The sequence below is a fragment of the Balaenoptera acutorostrata genome, chromosome 21, assembly GCF_949987535.1.
Source record: "Balaenoptera acutorostrata chromosome 21, mBalAcu1.1, whole genome shotgun sequence".
In the NCBI taxonomy this organism is placed as follows: domain Eukaryota; kingdom Metazoa; phylum Chordata; class Mammalia; order Artiodactyla; family Balaenopteridae; genus Balaenoptera; species Balaenoptera acutorostrata.
This window is the reverse complement of record NC_080084.1, coordinates 276,772-299,135: the sequence shown is the minus strand read 5'-3', so window position 1 is coordinate 299,135 and position 22,364 is coordinate 276,772. Positions and strand designations below refer to the sequence as shown.

The following is a 22,364-nucleotide window of genomic DNA, read 5'->3' as shown; positions in this document are numbered from 1 at the left end:
ATATACTCCTAAAGAGAAGCCCTTAAAAAATAAAATGAATTTAGGAGGAAGCTTTTGGAAAGTAATTGAAATTATCTTCTGGAAGAATTCCCTAATCTTAACTGCTCTTAACGTAACAAGTCACCAACTTAAATTTGGACTGAAGAAAACTAAAGATTTTAATGTAGAATATTTTCAATTAAGTCTGAATCACCTTGCTTAGTTTGAAGTGTGTTTTAATTCAGAAGACTCGGACTTCATGCCAAACAACTTGCTTATAACACAGAACCTGGCAGGAATTTCTTTATCTATTAATACGTAGATTATCTCCCCCCTGGGAATGTTGATTTTAATGAAACAGTTCTAACAGGGGGTAGTAGCTGCTCCCAGGCGTTAGGGCTCCATCATCTGTGGGCCCGGAGGAAGGGTTGCCCTCAGATGCCATTTTCCATTTGGAAAGCTGTATTTAAAGACTTCTTTGTATTGTCTGATTTTAAATCCGAACAACCCAAGGTGCCAACAATGAAAGGAAATGTTTCAGTGGTACATTTAGTAGGAAAAGAATGTAAGATGAGGAAAATAGAACTGAGTTCTTGGGCTATTTTTAGAAATAAACTTTTTTTTTTTTTTTAAACTTGTCTTTTTATTGAGTAGAAGAGAAATTTGCCACCCGGATTCATTGTAATTATAACAGAAAAGTCTGTAATGTCATCTTCAGCAGTTAAAGGGACTTTGTTCCAGGATATTCTTCAGAATATATACTTTTATCCGAAGAGAGTAACTGTTCTTACTTTTGACTGTTAATAAGGCACCATCAGAGTCTGAGTGGAGTGTTTTTAGAGGTATACTGTGGTTGGGTATTAGATCCTTTTCAAGCTATTATTCATCCGCTCAATTGTCGTTTAGTCCTGCAAAAAAGAAAAGCTGTTTAAGATTTATCCATGTTTTTAATTTAACAGAGAGAAGTTTCCAAAGGTGTTTTTACTACAAGGAAGCATATGTTCTTTTAGGAGGAGTTACTAAAATGCTTGTAGACACTTTCCGAGTGTTTGTTTTTGTGATTTATGCGCTTTGAGAGAGTGCCCTAGGCCAGGAGGTGATGTCAGTGTCAGGGTGGGAATTTCTCCTGTTTGCTGGAGCCGCGATTCTCCTCCTGCTGTTCACCCCGGGTGCCTGGTAAAGGGACAGTGGTCTCGGTGCCCTCCTGAGAAGAGGCTCTGTTGACTACTTGTGACCTTGGCCGTGACCAATCACAATGAGCTCAACCTAGAGTCACCAACAGGGGGTCCAGATGCTGAGAAACGTGGGCAGCTTTGTGGGCTGTGGAAGGAGCCCGGGACCCGTGGTTTCGGCCGTGTGCCGGGCACGCCTGAGCCTCCCGTAGCCCTCCTGCACTTAACTTGGTGCAGGTGTGTCCTCCAGCGCTGTTTAAGCTGCTCTCCCTGGCAGCCTGCCCTCCTGTCCTAGTCCTCTCCCTCTTAAAATAGTTACAGCCCCAGAGGCTCTGACAGAGTGACTCCTGATCGCAGTAGATTTCTTTTACTGTGACGTCATTCCTAGACAAGAGCCGTCTGCTCTGAAGCTGTGCGGGGTTTTCAGGGAAGTGGAGAGGAACCTTTGCTCTGCCTCCCCTTCATCCACATGCGGTTTTTAGTAGGTAACTGTGTGGCTAGACTTACATTATCTAACAGGTTGCCTTTTGGTTGGGAGCCTAATGCATGTGCTCGTTGATCATACTTCTAGAATGTTCTCTTTCAGCAGGAACTCTTGCAGGAATAGGACTTGATACATTGAGTTCCGGATGAAAGGAGCAGTGAGCGGAGGGGTTTCTTCAGCGCTGCCTGTCTGGGGCACAAGTGTATGGTAATAGGATCTGGTTCTCGGCAGGAATGCCGATTGCTTCTGGAAATGCTGGGACGGCTGTTACTATTTAGCATGTATTAAGCACCCCCAGAGCCATACAATGCACAAAGAAAGCATAGTTCCTACTCTCAAAGAGCCCACATGCTCAAATTAGGCGGGACAGAGCCTGGGCCGTGACTTGCACACTGAGTAAACCTGCAGAGCAAGGAATAGAAGGAAGGAAAGGAAGACAAATGGGGAGGGTCGGGGGTCACCCGTGGGCTGCTTTCAATCCATCTGGGCTTCCGCCTTGTAGGATTCGGGCAGCCGGCAGTGCCACGGGGCCCTGCTTCCCTGTCTCTTCCAGCAGCTGGGGAAGTGATGGAGGTAAGAGTGGGATGGCCCCCAGGGCCCGATCCACAGCTCCAGGTCTCTGGCACGCTTCCCCACACAGGGAAGGAGATCAGGAGTTTCACCTGCACCTGGAAAGGGACTGTTAATTAGTCTATAAAGGAGGAAACTTGATACCGCATAAAAGTAAGGAGCATCTTTCTCCACAGAGTGATGTCTGGATAGAAACCTGCATTTGGGTTACTTCATCCCCAATCTTGTTGGGGATGTCGAGTCAACAGTTGTATCAGTTAGAGAAGTGCTCTGAGCTTCTCTGAAGAAAGGCGTTTCGAAGGTCAGCTCAGCATTACTGCAGCCCAGAACGGTGTCAGAAGGACAGGAATCAGAGGCAGCTAACAAGGCAAGCTCGGGTATAGGAGATTAATAAAAGGAGGATGTGCTATGAATCTGTGAGTCATTTTCCCTTTATAGTCAACCTCATCCCATCTCTGACTAAGGTTCCGGGTCTTGTTCACGGCTCCACAACTAAAAGGGACTTGGAGAGATCCCAACAGAGAACCTCAAAAATGATTAAAGGGTTGAAAAATGATGCCTATAATAAGAGGTTAGGGAACGTCTATTATTTAGGCTGAAGGGAAAAAAATGACCAGGGGACTCTTGAATTGTTATTCCAGTATCTGTGTGCCTCTGGACCAGGGGATGATGGCCAACTAGTATCCAGTTCTATTGAGGATGTAAGGGTTCAGTCCAGTAAGGGTTAGGTTAGAACCGTGGTCCTCAATGTGTGGTCCTAGTACCCTCAGCATCAGTACCACCTGGGAGCTTGTGAGAAATGCACATTCTCAGGCCCCACCCAAGACCTGTTGATTCAGAAACTGTGCAGGTGGGACCCAGCAGTCTGTGTTTTAGCTAACCCCCCAAGTGATTCGGGTGAAGCTGGAGGACCACTAGATGAGATACAAAGAAGAGTATTACAAAATGGGGAATTTGGGTACTGGAAAATATAAACGTTTTTCCTGAAGTCATCTAAAAATGGGTTTATATTTGTTTGCAGTGTTTTCAATATTCTGTCTGAAGTCAGGAGTTAAATGACCTGTCACAGCCCCCTCTAGCCCTAACTTTGCTCTGGATTTCCTCTGTCACTGAGAGAAGACTAATAATTACCCAGGAGAATTTTGCAATTACTTTTCTGAACTCAGTAGTTAAGACAGTGCCCATTTCAGATGAGGAGCAGATGAGATATTGTGATAGAAGTCATACTGTGTTATATCTCCTGCTTTTGCTCTATCACAGTGTCATTAAATAGACTGTCTGCTCCCCGTGTGACTTCTCAGCAGCCACCTGGGGGCAGGTTTGGGCAGCTGTGAAAATAGGGAGCCCCTTGAGGTTGGCCCGTGACCCCTCTGTGCCGCAGACTGCTGTGACAGTCCCCATTTCAGGGGGGCTCTTCCCCATTTCAGAAGAAGCGTGGGGACAGGGGCAGTGTGATGCCACCCCATCTTCCCAAATCTGTCCCTTCCGCCTGCAGGATGCCATCCCTCGTGCCTGCACGGGGAGTTCCACCTGCCACCTGGAAGCTGGGGACAGGGGGACCTAAATATATTGTGGTAGTGGGTCTCCCTTAGAGCCGGAGGATAGGGACGTGTTTATCCTGTTGTTTTGTATCCGCAGCAAACAACCAACAGGACACCTAGTAGGCACTTAACACAAATACCTAGTGAATTATTCCGTTGCACCGTCCAAGGCCACAGGTGCTCCTCCCTTGCCCGTGTAATTAATGATCTCGAATCGGGCAGTTGGCAGTTCTGACCCTCCCCAGTCCAGGTACTTACTCCTGAGTCCCTCTCTTCCCCCCGCAGCCCCCCATTTTGCACATAATAAAAATGCATCTTACTTTAGTTGTCTTTGCCCTTTTGTGTATTTTTCCTTTGTACTTTTGCTTGAAGGAGTTGTCTGGGGTTGAAAACAAACTACGGAGAGTGTGTGTGTTACACTTTGTATAGCATTTAGGACAATCAGAGCTTCCTGTGATCAGAGTGAAGAAAGGGTTCTCTGAGGACATGTTTTGCCAGTGCTGCCTAGAAAGTGTCGCACCAGGATCACACTGTTGTCCCCAGAGAGGCCACGTCCTGCCTTGGCCCGGCTCTGAGGCCCTCAGAGCTCAGCGCTGGGAACAGGGATAGTGGCATCCTTAGCTTTTATAGCTGTTCTTTATCACACATTTGCAGAGTATTCAACATTTCTTCAAGTGAGGGCAGTCTGGCATAGACTCGTTTGCCTTGTCATGGGAGGCAGAGGGTGAAGGTGGCAGGTGAGTATTCCAAGGCTGTCACTGAGTCTTCAGACCTCGTTATGTTGGAAAAAACTGACTTCTCAGACATGAGGCCGCGTGTACTGTCACGTTCTACATCTGTGTCCACGCACAGAGTATGTGAGACCTGGTCCCTGTGGTGGTTGCACACAGAGAAGACAGGTTTGTCTTAGTGATTCAGAGAGCAGAGACGACTGACTTCTAACGCCCTAGATCAGTCTCTGAATAGAAAATACTATCTTTAAAACCCCTGAACGCTCAATAACTGTATATCCAGTAGAGGAAATCCAAATGGCTGCTTGATTTGGTTCTTCATGGTAGCAGGCAAAAGGCTATTTTCATTACTGTACAAAGAGAAGTGACAAAATAGTCTTCTTCGGTATTTCGCCCTGGCAAAAGTAATTTTGTTTCTAAAATCAGTCATATCTAGTCCACAGATGTGTCATTAAAAATGAGTGGTGGGGGCTTCCCTGGTGGCGCAGTGGTTGAGAATCTGCCTGCCAATGCAGGGGACACGGGTTCGAGCCCTGGTCTGGGAAGATCCCACATGTCGCGGAGCAGCTGGGCCCGTGAGCCACAGTTACTGAGCCTGCGCGTCTGGAGCGTGTGCCCCGCAACAAAGAGGCCGTGACAATGAAAGGCCGGCGCACCGCGATGAAGAGTGGCCCCCGCTTGCCGCAACTAGAGAAAGCTCTCGCACAGAAACGAAGACCCAACACAACCATAAATAAATAAATAAAACAAATACTTAAAAAAAAAAAAAAAAGTAAAAGTCTATTAATTAAAAAAAAAAAAAAAAAAAGAATGGTGGGACTTCCCTGGTGGCGCAGTGGTTTAAGAGTCTGCCTGCCAATTCAGGGGACACGGGTTCGAGCGATGGTCCGGGAAGATCCCACATGCCGCGGAGCAACTAAGCCCATGCACCACAACTACTGAGCCTGTGCTCTAGAGCCCGTGAGCCACAGCTGCTGAGCCTGCATGCCACAACTACTGAACCCACATGCCACAACTACTGAAGCCTGTGCGCCGAGAGCCTGTGCTCCGCAACAAGGGAAGCCAGCGCAGTGAGAAGCCCGTGCACCACAACGAAGAGTAGCCCCCGCTCGCCACAACTAGAGAAACCCCGTGCGCAGCAATAAAGACCCAGCGGAGCCAAAGATTAATTAATTAATTTAAAATTTTTTTTTAAAAATGAGAGTGGTTAAATAGTTTGGGATTAACTTTGTCTCATGGTAGTTGTTGAGTCAAAAAATTTAATGTCTTTGAAAGGAGAGGAAAAAAAAACTCCTTAGCTGGTTATTAGACTACACAAGAATTACTCACCTAATAATTCAATAAAAGATCCCCAGAGACAACCAAGTAAGGTACAGGTTAAATAATTTATGGTGTTGCCATATAATGCAACACACTGCAGCCGTTTGAAATGATGATGTTGGATGTACATGGAGTAAAACTAGCAGGTTACAGAAAACGTGTATCACCTCATTTTTTGAATGGAAGGCATTTTTAAATGAGCTAATGGCTTTAATTCCTGTTTTAAAAGGAAGGCATTTATATGTACATTAAAAAAGAATGCAGTGCACCAAATATAACAATAGTTATCTGTAGGAAATGAGCTCATGCATGATTTTCCCCTGGCCTTTTGGTTACCTGTATTTTAGACTTTCTTTCTTCAACGAGCATATATTACGTATGTAATAATGAAAAACTTTCTTTTCAAAAAGGAACTATTATAATTAATTTCTTTTTAATAAATTTATTTATTTATTTATTTTTGGCTGCGTTGGGTCTTCGTTGCTGCGCGTGGGCTTTCTCCAGTTGCAGCGAGCGGGGGCTACTCTTCGTTGCGGTGCACGGGCTTCTTATTGTGGTGGCTTCTCATTGCGGAGCATGGGCTCTAGGCACACGGGCTTCAGTAGTTGTGGCACATGGGCTCAGTACTTGTGGCTCGCGGGCTGTAGAGCACGGGCTCAGTAGTTGTGGCGCACGGGCTTAGTTGCTCCACAGCATGTGGGATCTTCCCGGACCAGGGATCGAACCCGTGTCCCCTGCATTGGCAGGAGGATTCTTAACCACTGTGCCACCAGGGAAGCCCTGTAACTCATTTTCATTTTGACTTCTATATTTTATTTAATTCACCAGTGGCCTCCCAGTGGCTTACATAATTAATGCCTACCCCTGTGGATAAAACCAGTGCACCAAAATGTACACAAAAACAATGGTCATTTTGCAGTGGTGGGCTAGGAGCATTGTTGCTTGCCTTACTTTCTCCTTTTCCATATTTACCAAAAATTTTATATGCACGCATATTATTTTTACAATGGAAACTGTAAGGCAGAGACTTGAGATCTTGTTTCTTGGGAAGAGGCCCACATAGGCTGATGTGTAGCAATTACCAGTGAAGGTTGATCCTGTTAATTCTGCAGTGTGAAGGGCATTCAGCAGGGGTCTGCCATCACTACTGGGTGCTCTGGAGGTTCCGTGAACTCTCACATGAATGTCAAATTGGCCAGGGTCTCAGGTTCAGTGTTTTGTGGAGAGCGAAGATAGGGAGCTGGGGAATCCAGCACATTTTAAAAAGTCATTAAAATGGTATGCCTAGTGTTACGATTACCCACTTAAGTTTTGTCAGGGGCCATCTTTCTGGATCGTAGATCCAGAGTAGTGGGTGGTGGAACCATGTGCTGGGGGCCTCGGGTAGTGTTTCCACAGTACTTAGCTGTGTGGTATCTGCGTGTATCTCAGCAGCGTTTACTGAGGTGAGTGATGGCCCTGTAGGAGAGCACCGGCTGTCTCAGTTACTTCTGCCACACGCTGCCAGGATGTCCTTGTGGCCTTAATCAGAAGGCTGTTTTGGGGAGCTGCTTTGGTACGGGTGGCCGTTGATTTAAGAAAGTCTTGAGCAGAAGCAGGAGACCTCCCTTTCTACCCGCTTTGTATGGTGAGTCGAGAGGGTAAGTCCTTTTGATGGTTATGTAAAGGGTCTCTCATTTCGTCTATTCCTAAGCCTCGGCCCAAATGAGTGGATCCATCCCCATGTTCACTTGAAGACGGAGGTCTGGACTGAGATTCAGTTGAATCCACTTTCAACAGGACTGATACCTTAAGCTTAATTTAAAGCCAAAGAGCCTTGAGAAACCAGAAGGAATCTAGGATCCTGTACAACCATGTTTTGACCTAGTCTTTGGTTCAGAACCTTTGTTACTCATCAGGAGTGTTTCCTGGAATCCTGAGAACTGAGAAAGCTGGTTTTTCCAGTTTCCTTCCTACTGTTTTCATCCTTACAAGGAGAGTTCTTCTCCTCATCCTCTCTTTCCTTTCTTCATCATCTTTGTCTCTTTCTCCTGCACTTATACAGTAGGAATCATCTCGTAATCCTTCTCCACACTCTTGCCTCCCCGAGGAAGTAAAGACACATCCCCCATGGGTTTATCTTCATTTTCTCTGGGCAGGGGAGGGGAAAAGAGCAGTGGGTGAACGGTTTAACCCAGATAGTCAGATATTCAGTGGATGGAACCCTGTTCCCAGTGAGGACTGTGGAGGCCACTTCCGCACATCCTTGCCACCAAGCGGTTCCAACTTCAGTGAGACACAGAGCTATCCGCACACAGTGAGAGCAGAGATGTGTATCAAGATGAATAAGCAGGTGGTCACAGTTTGATTGATAGAAGGCTTTGCCAGTTGAGTGGCACGAAGGAAGAAAGAGAGCATCTTTTTAAAAGGGATAAAGCAGGGACTTCCCTGGAGGCGCAGTGATTAAAAATCCATCTGCCAATGCAGGGGACACAGGTTCGAGCCCTGGTCTGGGAAGATCCCACATGCTGCAGAGCAGCTAAGCCCGTGCGCCACAACTACTGAAGCCCGTGTGCCTAGAGCCCGTGCTCTGCAACAAGAGAAGCCACCGCAATGAGAAGCCCGCGCACGGCAACGAAGAGTAGCCCCTGCTCGCCACAACTAGAGAAAGCCCGCGCGCAGCAACGAAGATCCAACACAGCCAAAAATAAATAAATAAATTTATTTAAAAAAAAAAGGGATAAAGCAGATAAAAGTACTTCGTGAAACTATAAGCTACCTTAGAAAAGGCGGGAAACTGGTGGCTGTCGAGGGAAAGGGTGGCTTTTGTAAGAGCAAGAGGAGAATGAATCTTGGCTTAAAAATTTGGACTGAGTTTATTTCCTTCCTTTTTTTTCTTTTTGTTTGTTCATTCCCTTTTTGTTTTGTTTTTGCCTTTACTCTGAAGATTAAAAGCAAAAATGAGAGGGTACGGATGTACTCAATGTAGCGAGGTGGTTGGGAGTTATAAATGAGCTCATCTACTATCATAAAGGTTTAAAAAAAAAAAAAAAAAGAGGAATTGCTTTCAACTTGACCTGAAATTAAAGTGGCGGCCGGAGCGGGAAGAGAGGCTCGCTGAGTTGTTGTCACTCTGTGCCTCAGCCTGCTGTGCAGACTTGAGGATCCCTGGGGACCCGGCAGGCAGTGCGTCCAGCCTCACACCTCGTCTGTCAGGCCTGATTTTTGCCATCTCTACTTTTGTTTACATTCGTTTGATTTTTCCTTGATCTTTAAGTCATAGTGTCTTCAGGCTCTGTGGGCCTTGTCAGTAACAATTAAGGAAATCCAGAATTTTTACTTAAAGAAAAATGACGACGCCTAATCCAGAAGAGACTTCTTTGGTCAGGTATAAAAGCTTGACCTTATCATACTAACTATTAAGAATTAGAAGGATGTGGTTTTTAAAGTTTAGTTTGTATTGTGTTCTGAGAAGAAATGACCGCCAGTAGGCAGTAGTATAATAAGAAAGATTTTGTTTTCTGTCCCCTTATTAACTAGTAAGTACTGAACTTTTAAGAACCCAAGTGATCAAATTGGATCCAGCTGTGTAAGAGCAGTACCAGTGTAGAGGTATCTTTTCTTAAAAGGCAAATCCAGTCACTTAAAAATTTACGTACAATAAAATTCACTTTTTCTGGTGTACAGTGGTATGAGGTTTTACACATGCTTAGGTTTTTATGGCCACCAGCACAGCCAGGATACATAATAATTCCAACTCTTGTGCAGCTCCTTTATATTCAGACCTTCCCTCCACCCCTTGCTCTCTGAACTGTGAAAGTAGTCTCTAAGCCCCAAACGTCATGGTAGAGGGTGAAAATCTAACTAGCTAAGGGGACTTAAGCACAACCTTTGACCAGTAAGTGTCTTATGCTGTCCCAAGGGTGATCCCTAGCAAGCCAGACTGAAGTATATAAAAGGGAGAAATATCTGAGCAGGGACATCAACAGCTGTACCCTGTAGGGAAAGTAGACTTCCACAGAATTAGTCCAGCCAAGTAAACAAACAACCAAATAACAACAACAAACCTCTGGTGGGGAGGGAGTAACCAGTAACCAGAGTTGCTACAATATATTATCTAAAATGTCCATTTTTCAACAGAAAATTACGGGACATGTTAGAGAAACTGGGCAGTAGAGACTGCTTTTGGAGGGGCCCAGTTACTGAACTTAGCAGACAAAGACTTCAAAGAAGCTATTATTTTATTTTCTTAGTTCAAAAACTAAAAGAAACCATTCTTAAAGAATTAAAGGAAGGTGTGGGAGCAGTGACTCATCGCATAGAGAGTGTTCTTAAAGAGACAGAAATGATAAAAAAAAAAAAAAAACCAAATGTAGATATGACACCAAAAGCAAAAGCAGCAAAAGTAAGGACAGATCAATTGGACTACATCAAAATTAAAAGCTTCTGCACATCGAAAGATGCAATCAATAGAGTGAAAAGCCAACCTACAGAATGGGAGAAAGCATTTGTAAATCACGTATCTGATAAAGGGTTATTATCCAAAATATAAATGTGTAAAAAACTCCTACAACAACAGCAAAAAACAGCTTGGTTCAGAAATGGGCAAAGGGCTTAAATAGACATTTCTCCAAAGAAGATTTCCAAATGGCCAGCAAGCACATGAAAAGATGCTCACCATCACTAATCATTAGAGAAATGAAAATCAAAATCACAGTGAGACATATCACCTCACACCCATTAGGATGGCTACTATTAAAAAACAAAATAAAATAGAAAATAATGTGTTGGTGAGCATGTGGAGAAATTGGAACCTTTGTGCACTGCTGGTGGGAATGTACAATGGTGCAGCTGCGGTACAAAATAGTACGGCAGTTCCTCAAAAAATTAAAACCAGAATCACCATACGACCCAGCAATCCCACTTCTGGGTGTATACCCGAAAGAATTGAAAGCAGGGACCTGAAGAGGTATTTGTACACCCATTTTAATACCATTATTCACAATAGCCAAGAGGTAGAAGCAACCCAGAGGTCTATCAGCAGATGAATGGATAAACAAAATGTGGTGTATACATACAATGGACTATTACTCAGCCTAAAAAAACGAAGGAAATTCTGACACATACTACAACATGGGTGAACTTTGAAGACATTATGCTAAGTGAAATTAAGACAGTCACAAAAAGACAAATACTGTATAATGTCACTCATATGATAGAGTGGTTAAATTCATAGAGACAGAAGGTAAAATGGTGGTTGCCAGGGAGAATGGAAAATTATTGTTTAATGGGTTTCCGTTTGAGATGAAAAGTTCTGTAGATGGATGATTGGGATGTTTGCACAATAATGTGAATGTACTTAATGTCACTGAACTATACACTTAAAAATGGTTAAATGGTAAATTTTATGTTTATTTTAACCACAATTAAAACATTTTTTTAAAGTGGATATTTTCGAGTTGAAAAGTACAGTAACCAAAATGAAAAACTCATTAGGGGGCTGCACCGTGGATTTGAGTTGCCGGAAGAAGGAATCAGCAAACTTGAAGATAGAGTGACAGAGATTATCTGGTCTGAAGAACTGAAAGAGAGAAGAATGAAGAAAAATGAACAGAACCTCAGAAAAAGATAGGCCACTGTTAAGTGTCACAATGGGAATACCAGAAGTAGAAGAGGGAGAAAGGGGCAGAAAAAACACTCAAAGAAGTCATGGCTGACAACTTCCCCAAGCTGATGAAAAACACTAACCTACACACCCGGAATGCTTAACAAACTCCAACGAGGATAAACACAAAGAGATCCACACTCAGACATATTATAGTCAAAATTTTGAAAGTGACAAAATCGGGAAGCAGCAAGGGAGAAGTGACTTGTGGAGTATGAGGGAAGCCCACCAAGACTACAGCTGACGTCTCATCAGGAACAGTGGAGGCCCGCAGGCAGTGAGAAGACGTGTGAAAGTGCTGAGAGAGTCCTGCATCCTGCAGAGCTGTCTTTCGAAATAAAAGCATTCCCAAGTAAATGAAAACGGAGAGAATCCCCTCCTAGCAGATCTGCCTTACAAGAAATACTAAAAGAAGTTCGTTAGGCTGAAAGGAAGTGACACAAGACAGCAATTTCAATACACACACGAACTCCAGTAAAGGTAATTAAGTAGGTAATGATAAAAGACAGTATAATTACATATCTTTCTTCTCTTAAGTGATTTAAAACATCATTAAAGAGTAGCTTATGGGCTTCCCTGGTGGCACAGTGGTTAAGAATCCGCCTGCTGATCCAGGGTACACGGGTTTGAGCCCTGGTTCGGGAAGATCCCACATGCCGCGGAGCAACGAAGCCCGTGCGCCACAACTACTGAGCCTGCGTGCCACAACTACTGAGCCTGCGCTCTAGAGCCTGCAAGCCACAACTACTGAAGCCCACGCGCCTAGAGCCCATGCTCTGCAACAAGAGAATCCACCGCAGTGAGAAGCCCGCGCACCACAACAAAGACCCAATGCAGCCAAAAATAAAAAATAAAAATAAATTAAAATTTAAAAAAAAAAGAGTAGCTTATATCTGGTTGCTTTCTGGTTATTATAAGAAAGCCCTTTATGTTCACATCAAAGCATCCTCCCCAGCTCTAAGTTTTCTGAAGGAAAAACTGAGGCAAAGGGAGCTAGTGACTTGCCCAGGAAAGTTTATCTTAATCATGCATAAGGAATGAAGTGCCAGGAGTATTCTCAGAATTGGGAAATAATTTTCAAAGAAATCTTATAAACTGTCTTATTGCTCTTATATTTTTTAACTTCTGTCTCCGTGGTCCTTTGAAGGTGATATCAAGTAAATGCTTATGGTTTCTTAATTTGGTAACAAGACTTTAATTTCATAGTCTCAGAGATATGAAGAACTGCTAAATTTTCACCTGATTTACAAACCAGATGAACAATTTATGGACTTATTGCCTTGTTTAGGCTACTTACACTGCTCTTTTGCACTTACTGGTGGAACTGAATCAAGTTTGCAGCCTTCTGATGAGGCACTTCAGAGCCTTGAACAGACTTTGCTACATCCCCAAAAGTTCGACTAAATCATTTTAATAGTTATCTGTCCTCTCTTGCTTCTGCTGCCTAAGAACTATTGCTTAAGAACCTCTGGAATGAGAACAAGAAATATGGGGCTATAAGTTGAGCATGGAAAATACTTAAGATAATAATCTTCATCTATCAACTCTTCTACTTATACTAGTGTTCCATTAATAGAAATAATATGTAGTGGTATCAGGAATCAATGTTTTTGTGTCATTCATATTTTTACTGAGCTTCCATTATACTTGGAACAGAATTAGCAAATAAATATGTAAGAACCAAGATATCTATTTATATACATAGTTCCATTTTAAACTGTGGCTGAAGGGAAAGTATTTCCCTAATATAGTTCCTGGAACTTAGCCAAGGAGCCCAACACTTCAGGGCACAGAACTGGAACAAGTGATCCTAGGTTTGCCAGTTGATAGAAGGGATGTTAAGTGATTTGCTCATGAAAATGCATCTATTTTTGGTTAGGAGTGAAGAAAAAAATTTACCTAGAATATTTGGAGGGAATCTGTCTATAGTGCCTACAGAAAGGGAAAAACGTTCAGAAGCCACTTCTGTCTTGGAGTGGGAGAAAATGTGTAAAGCTCAGCTGTTCTAGTCCCTGGCTTTCAAGCAGTATTGCACCTAAAACACTCCACAAGATGGTAATAATCTATTTTTCAAATCTTTTTCAAATCTTCACTGCAAGTAGTTCCACATTTCCAGTGGGAGCTTATTGCAGTGTGTGGCAACCCATTCAGTTACAAAGTTTTTTCCTCCTGAGTGTAGATTTTCTTATTACAATGAAAGACTTTTTTTTTTTTTTTAATTGCAGTATAATTGCTTTACAGTGTTGCGTTAGTTTCTGCTATATAACAAAGTGAATCAGCTCTATGTATACCTATATCCTCTCCTTCTTGGACCTCCCTCCCACCCCCTAGCCCCCATCCCACCCCTCTAGGTCGTCACAGAGCACTGAGCTGAGCTCCCTGTGCTATACAGCAGATTCCCACTAGCTAGCTATTTTACTTACACATGGTAGTGTATTTATGTCAAACCTAATCTCCCAATTCGTCCCACCCTCCCCTTCCCTCTCTGTGTTCACATGTCCATTCTCTATGTCTACGTCTCTATTCCCGCCCTGCAAATAGGTTCGTCTGTACCATTTTTCTAGGTTCCATACGTATGCGTTAATGTACGATACTTGCTTTTCTCTTTCTGGCTTACTTCACTCTGTATGACAGACTCTAAGGCCCATCCACGTGTCTACAAATGACCCAATTTCATTCCTTTTTATGGCTGAGTAATATTCCATTGTATGTACGTGCCACATCTTGTCTATCCATTCGCCTGTCGTTGGAAAGAGTGTTTGCTGTATCTCCAACTGGGTAAAGAGTGGCTGATAATGTATTTCCTTTTGGTAACCTTTTCATGGAATCACTGAATTATCCGTTTAAAATGGAAACAATAGGTAGGGGCTTTGTTGCTCTAACCCACCACTCAGTCATTCAGGTCCCATTTGAACACCTCCAGGAAACTAGCACTTATGCCTCCTGAGGCCGTCTTTCCATTTTTAAGAAATATTTTTCATGTAAGTCATGTAGGACCTCCTAAATCTTCCCTTCTTCAGGCCAAATCTTCCTAACTCCTTTAACTTTTAATTCATTTGAATTCATTTTGCTTTTATTTCTTCATCCTTTGAAAAATATTTTTACTTCCTAGGTTTAGACAGTGCCTTCCCAGGGAGCAAAAGGCTGTGTGGAAAACATCTGAATAACACACAAGCTTTATGAGCCAACAAGAAATTTAAATGTCAGAATGACAAAAATGCAGGAGGGAGAGTGAATATATCTGGAATGGGGCCTGGTACAGAAGGGCTGAGCCCACAGGCTCTGCAGTGGAAACTGTACCTAGAGGACCAAAATACGTTTGTTTATGTTCCATAAATTCATGAAGGCCGTTGACTGCACTGCTCAGGAGAGGGTCAGAAATTTCCACTCCCTCTCCCCGCAGGACAATCCTGTGGTTCATAGTTCCAGGCTAAATCGCCTCTTCCCGGCCCTGTGGTCTCTGGATGATGTAAAATAACGGAGCTGGACAGCACTTGAGACATCAGCTGACCCTGAAAACGTTCCAGGGTGCAGGCTCTGCAGCCTTCTTGGTAAGCCGCTCTCTTTATCACCCTCTGCTCTTTCCCCATGGTCTCTGCCTCCCCACCCCTGGCTGAGGCCAGGACCTCAAGGTGTCCCAACCCCCGGGGTCAGGAGTAGGGTCATTAAGAAAGCCCGATGCATGTCAGCCAGGGGCATCACTTCCGCTGCCTTCGCACGGGTTTCGTTTGAGCGCCGCCTACGTAGTAAGTGGATAATCACAAGCTGTACTCTCAGTTAGGACAGTCACATCTTCAGAAGGACCAAAATTGGAATAGATAACTTCTAAAAGTCCCTTCAGATCCAATGTTTTATGATTCTCTAATTCTGTGAACCAACATAGGCTAAAAGAGTTCATCCTAGGTTGTTTCTTGTAAACATTAACCTCAACTACTGTGAAGTACTTGGACCAGCAGGAAATTTTCTTATTCTTTGGGTGAAGTTCAGTCCTGATGGCCAAAGCCTCCAGAGGAGCATGAGAAGTCTGAAGAAAGAATCCAGAGAAAGAGCAAGTGTGACCGAGGAGGAACCTTTAGACTCCTGCACATCGAGGCCCCAAACCATGCAGAGACCTATCCACCGAGGGCTCAGACACCACAACGAAGGGACAGCCTTGAAAGTGGAAAACAAAGATAAGATAAATGAAGAGAACAGAAGACGTATTCTGCATCTTAGGTTGAGGGTCGTAAGGAAGAAAGAATTGTCTGAGAGGCCTAGGCTGAAAACAGACAGATTCATATGAAATTCATTTTCTTTACTAGGAAAAACTAAGCATGTTTTCGTTGTACATGCCTAACTTTAAAAAAAAAGTTCTTTTCTTTGTAGTGTTTGAAGGTTTTTTTTTTTTATTGATAAAAGTAGTAATGGCTCATTGTAGACAATTTTCATAATATCAAAAAATGTAAAGAACACCTAGAGAGAGTCGCTCTTATTGGGCGTGTTTCTTTAGTCCCTTAGCCCCCGGTGCATTCTTAAACACGGTTGAAATATGGCCCAGGCCATTTTGTGTACTGATTTTTCACTTAGCATTATTACTATGTTCCAATGTCATGTAAAACTCTCAAGTTACACCATTTTAGTGACTACATAATATTTCGTCTTTAGAAGTCACCCGTGTTTCCGCAGCCATTCTCCTGTCTGGGGACAGTTAGGTGGTTTCCTCTTTTTCATGATCATTATAAATGACCCTGTTAATAAACATCTTTGTACATGAGTATTTATTCACATTTTAAATTATTTACTTGTTTTCTTGAACTTTTGAGACTGATGTCATAAAGTACACCATTCCCTACCTGAGTCCTCCTCATTCAAGGTAGAGGACTGGGATGGCCCTGCCTCTGGCCCAGCCTGGCAAGTGTACAAGCACTGTTCCTTGTATGAAAATAAACACCGTTGCTCGGAACTGTGTAAATCATTTCTGACTGTACTTTTGGAAGATGACATTACTGGACTGATTTTCGAGTTTGGTATTGGAATTGCAAACAAGGTGACACTTTTATTATCTCATGCTCTCATCTACTGTAACTGACCTCCTGGAAGCTTTGGTACATGAGATGTCTGCAAGTTCAGATTTAAAGCACCTGCAGTCTGTGGCCCTCCACAGAAGTGATTTTCAGCTGAAATGCTTAGATTTGCCCTAACCTTGAATGCTCTTGAAGGGTACCTCTTTTTGGGTCCTGCGGAACTGATGGAGACTTACCTCCACGGGAAGGCCGGCTGTTCTTTTCTCTGTGGAGGCACTAAGTGCCCATCCTGAAGGGCGGTCAGCAGGCTCTCCCAGCAGCAGGCCTTCCTCTCTCGTCTCTGGCCTCGGAACAGCTGCGTCTGAGTCCCTTTCTGTGGGCTTTCCCTGTGCAGTGCAGCCTCCTTCTCTGATCTGGTGTGCTCTTTGCTTCTCCACACCATTGTTTGGAGCAAGGGTCACAGCCTGCCCCTGACCCCTGGCTCCGTTGGTTGCACTGGCCGGTTTTACTGTGTCTGAGTGGAATGTTCCTTCTTTCCTCAGGTAAGGGAGTGGCTCTTTCTTTCTGTTTTTAACTATTTAACTTTTATACTTTATCCTAAGGGACTTGGGGGTTGGGGGGACAGTGTGGCAGTACAGGAAGGGAAAATATCCAAGATGACCCTGTTGTTTTCCTTCTTTTTTTCCTCAGCTCTGTTGAGATATAATTGACAAATAAAATGGTAAGACCCGCGTCGCAGCCAGAAGACGCAGGGCCCCGGGCCCCAGTTAGGCAGGCCCCTCCGTGCCGCGCTCACTTTGGCGCCGGCCTCATCGCCCACCGCGCCGGGGGGCTGCCTTTCCAACCGGCAGGCGGCCCCCTGGGGGCGGGGCTCGCGGACGTCAGTGCACTCGCCGTGCGTCCGCATGCAGCCCCGCCTCCCATGGGGACCCGGCCTGAGGAGCAGGGCAGCTGGAAAGGTAGGAGTGTGGAGAATTTGGGGTTTCCAAAAAGCGTTTGCTGACTGATCCAAGCAAAAGTGAGACATGGTTGTATCAACGCATTTTTTTTTAATATTTAATTGCAGTGTTGATTTTTTTATTAATTAATTTATTTTTTAAAATTTAATTTAATGTTATATATTTATATATAAATTTATTTACACTTATATATATTTATATATATAAATATATATATTTTATATTTTTTATATATTTATATTTAATTTTATATAATTTAATCTTTTAATTTTTTAATTAATTAATTTATTTATTTATTTATTTTTGGCTGTGTTGCGTCTTCGTCTCTGTGTGAGGGCTTTCTCTTGTTGTGGCAAGTGGAGGGCCACTCTTCATCGCGGTGCGCGGGCCTCTCACCATCGCGGCCTCTCTTGTTGCGGAGCACAGGCTCCAGACTCAACGCATATTAAAAGGAGTAAAACTCCGGATAAGTGTCTGTGCTCGCCCCGCCCAGGAGAGAGCTTGCCCTCCGTGAGGGACACGTGAAAGGCTGAGTGAACGTCTGCCTGTGGTCTGTTACCTGGTGCACGGGTGTGTGAATTTCTGCGGAGAGCTCTCGATTTCTGTAGTTTCTGCGGACTTGACACTGTGGTTGGCAAATGGTGACGTGTTCCATGCATTCAGGACATGATCGTGGTTACTAATAATCACTTTGTTCTCTCTGTGCATGTCTGTGTCCTAATATTTTCTTTTTATAAGGACCCCAGTCATATTGGACTAGAGACCACCCATTTGACCTCGTTTGACCTCAGCTACCTATTTAAGGGCCTTTTCTCCAAATACAGTCATATTACGAGGTACTGGGGGTTAAGACTTCCACATATTAACTTGAGCAGGACACAATTCAGCTGATAATAGAAGGTAAGAGTAATTTAAGCAAGTAAGTAACTATTTTTTAAAGTGAGTTGCTTAAAGATATGAATTGACTCAAGAAGAACAAGAAGAAATTACATAACACTGTACATTATACAAAGGTATTAAATTAATCATCATAACACCCTGTGAGATCCACATGAAATCAGACTAAACAAAATTAAGCAACTTATCCAGAGTTGTATAGTTAGTACTTTCCAGAATTTAAACCAGGTATTTTCCCAGTTCCATTCTACATTATATTTTCATTTCATTATTTGAAATGAATTTTGAGTCTTCATTTTGCTTAGTTTCTGAAGTTCTGAATGGAGTTGGATATTTTCAGTGACATTCACACATGGGGAAGGAAATTGAGTCCAGAAGCTTCCGCGATGTTTCCATGGAGAACGCTAACAACAGAACCAGAAACACCGTTATCATTTTGGTTCAGTCATCTTTCATAACACACTACAAGAATTAATTTTAAGAAGCCCAGTGTTTTCCAAACTTTCACCAATGGGCTCTGTAGAGTCCTCTAATAATATCTAAGAGACTCATTAGTTTCACATTCCAAGCCACTTCAGACCAGGAGTTCTGATTGTTCTTTGTGAGAAAATCAAGTGACAATCATAGCTCGTAATTTAGGATGGTTTCTTCAGGGCCCAGGCAAAACCTAATACACAGTAATAATCATTGTTAATTGCATCTTTGACAATGATTAATCGGGTATCAAAGAGGGGTATAAATTGGGAGAAATTTTGATCAAAGAGAAACATAGGCCACAGATGTTTAATTAATGCTCAATTATTTATGAGTTTAATTTTGGTTAAGCTAATTTTCCTTCTTCTAGACAATTTCCAATTCATCTCTACAAAGAGACCAGAATAATCACCTTCCAATACAAGATTTATTGTGTTCCTTTAATTAAGAGCCTACAGTGACTTGTACATTCACTCCACGAAGTTTTGCTATGAGAGAAAAGGAGCAATTATATTTTGTCTTGAATTAGATATGCCACCATACTTGACTTAGCTCATCTTACTGGAAGCACTTTGAGGGCAGATCCTACGGTCTTGTCTTACATCCTCTACAGCATCAAGCCAAGGGAATCACACATAGTTACAGCTGGAAAAACACTTGTTCTGGGTTGATATTTTTAGCCTTTACCACCAAGACTTTATCACCAAGACCTATCTTTACAGTCTCTAAACGGAAGACCTTCTTGCCTTCCGTTTTCATATTGACTAGGAATGTAAAGGGAAGAACTGAGAAGTAGCCATAGTTGGCTAGCAGCCAGCCCAGATAAATCATCTGTGGAGATATTGTTTCTTTCAAAAGATATAAACATAAGAGGAAGTCCTAGAGTTTGTAACAATTGTGCCTAATAAAATTCCATGAAAACCTAGAAATCCAGATGCAGATCAGTAGCATATTGGTTAAATAAGCTGTTCTGTTCCTGCAATGGACAAGTGTACAGACATTAAGAAGAAGGAGATACTCTTTTCTATGAGATTCTCTTTTCACTGAACTCGTCAGTGCTGCAAAGACAATGTTACATAATACTTTTTCTTTAACATTATATCAGGCATCTTCATCTTGTCCTGTATTTATTGCCAGTGTTACTAAAGGTTATCATTTACCTCTTTCTCTTTTAGATATATAATTTCTTCTTACTGTGGAAGCATTCATCAACCCCTATTTTACTATTTCTTTTAAATTAGAAATGAATATTGAATTTTATAAAACGTCTTTGGAGGATATTTCAACTGATTGTATAATTTTGTTCTCTTTTGACCTTGTTATATGGTAAATTATATTTGGTTATTTTATATTATGCTATTTATTATATATGGTATTATGTTTACTAATTGCATTTATTATATTAGAATTACATTATAATTAAGGTAGCGTTTTGTTTCAGATAGACAAAACAACCAGTGGAATAAGAAGCATCTTAAAATTAGATGCAAGAGCGTAAGGGATTTGAGATTAAAATAAAATTGACATTTTGGATCAGTAGCCAAACTTATTCAACAAAAGTGGGAAAATATGGCTATCATTAATAAATTCTAGATATAGCAACTAGTTAAAAGTAATAAATAATGAAACTGTAAAAGTATCATAAACCTGGGAGACTTGAAATAAATTATTCATGAGGAACACCTTTCTAAGATACAAAGAAAAAAGGATACATTTAATTATATAAGAATTAAAATTTTCCTCATGGCAAAATGCACTACAAAGGTCAGAAAACAAGCAAAAGAAATTGGGAAATATATTTAGAAATAGATATGCTCTCTTTACAACTTTTGAGAGAAGCACATGTTTCTTTTTCCTTTAACCTGTTATGTGGGTATTAACCTATAATGTAAGTGCATGGTTCCTTTCCTTTAACCTGTAATGTGAGATTTCATCTGTATGGTAAGTGCATGGTTCCTTTCCTTTCATCTGTAATGTGAGTGTCAACATGGGGCACTGTTTCCAAGCACAGACTTTGGATGTTCCTGTACTGGTCCCATCACTGACCATCCACAGAAACTTGCAAATGTTGCTTTACTTTCCTGGGGGTTACAGTCTTAGCTAAGAAATGGAAGCAAAATAGAACCTTCCCCCAGGGATAATAGAAGGTTTAAAGGAGTAAATATGTAAATGACTTAGGACAGTGCCTAGTACAAGAGAGATCAATATAAGTACTTATCAATTTTTTAAAGAGACAGATGAAAGAAATAAAATGTGGTGATTTCAATCTATTGAAATATATTCTTGACATTAAACTACCTTTTCATTCATTGGACGACCTAACTTGCTTATGCTTTTTCTTACTCTAGGGAACCTGAGTAGCTAATATCATAGCTTAAAATGTTTGCTTTTATATTTACAAGTAAATTTGACCTGTAAATTTCTTTTTCCTTACAGTCCTAATCTATTTTCAGTATTAGGATTATATAGACTTCCTAAGATGAATAAAGGAGCATTCTTGCTTTGCTACTCTCTAGAAGTTTTTCTTTATTAATACAGATGTTCTCTGTTTAATAGAAGTTTGATAGAATTCCCCACCCAAACGTTCTGGGTGGGTCTGGTATTTTCTTGGTGAAAGATTGTAAACTATTGACTTAATTCCTTTACTGGTGAAAGAACTCCAGCTATATATTTCCTCTTGTGTCAGTTTTGATAAACTTTAGGAGCTAGGAAATTGTCCACTTTACATAAATGTTCAAATTTACTGGCATTTCATATATTCTCTGTTTGTACCCTCTGCTATAACATTGTCCTGATTCTTTCTGTGTATTATTTACTTATGTTTTTGTTTTGCTTAATCAAAGTGTGTTTTTAAAATCTTTTCAAAGAGTATTCTTTTGACTTACTAAATCACCTCAATTTTATACTTTTTTTCTGTTTTATTAAGTTCTGCTTATATCTTTATTATCTATTTTTTCTATGTTCTCAGGGTTTATTGTTTTGCTCTTCTGATGTCAATTAAAACACTTGGTTATTAATTTTAATAAATCTTTTTAGTTATAAATAGTTGCAGTTTTTGAAGATGCCAGCTTAGTTGTAAGTATCTAAGGGTCAGCACCTCCACATTGTTGCTGGCCTAAGCCTTAGTGCACCCTATAGCAATGTATATATTGACATTTTTTCCCCTCGACTTTCTGTGTTTTGCTACTTCTCACTTTTCTTTGGAGAGAAGCCCTCTGAAATATCCTTTAGTTATTTTCCAGCCAATAAATCTTTAAAATATGTGTATTTTTTTAAGATATATCTACTTATATAATTAGGCAGAAAAGCTGATATGACATATTTTTAAAAACAGCATAATTTCACTCTTCTCCATGATTAATCTGCTGTTTTACACAAGCTTTGAGTTTTTAGCTTTATCTATGACATGTACTTTAGAAATTTTTTAAAGAGCCTACCCACTCTTTTAAAACATCCTGTTCCTTGTTTCAGTTCTAGTTTTATGTCTATTTTCTGCCTTGCACCTGATAATTCCAACATTCAATGGATGGCCTTGGGAATCTAATTCTGATATTGATTGCTTTTGCTGATTCTCTCCCACTGTAGCTGAT

At 41.7% G+C, this 22,364-nt stretch overlaps 1 pseudogene; it reads left to right on the top strand.

Annotated features, from left to right (window-relative positions):
* LOC103004484 (thimet oligopeptidase-like) overlaps positions 1-22,364 on the top strand; it is a 42,152-nt pseudogene that overhangs the window by 595 nt on the left and 19,193 nt on the right.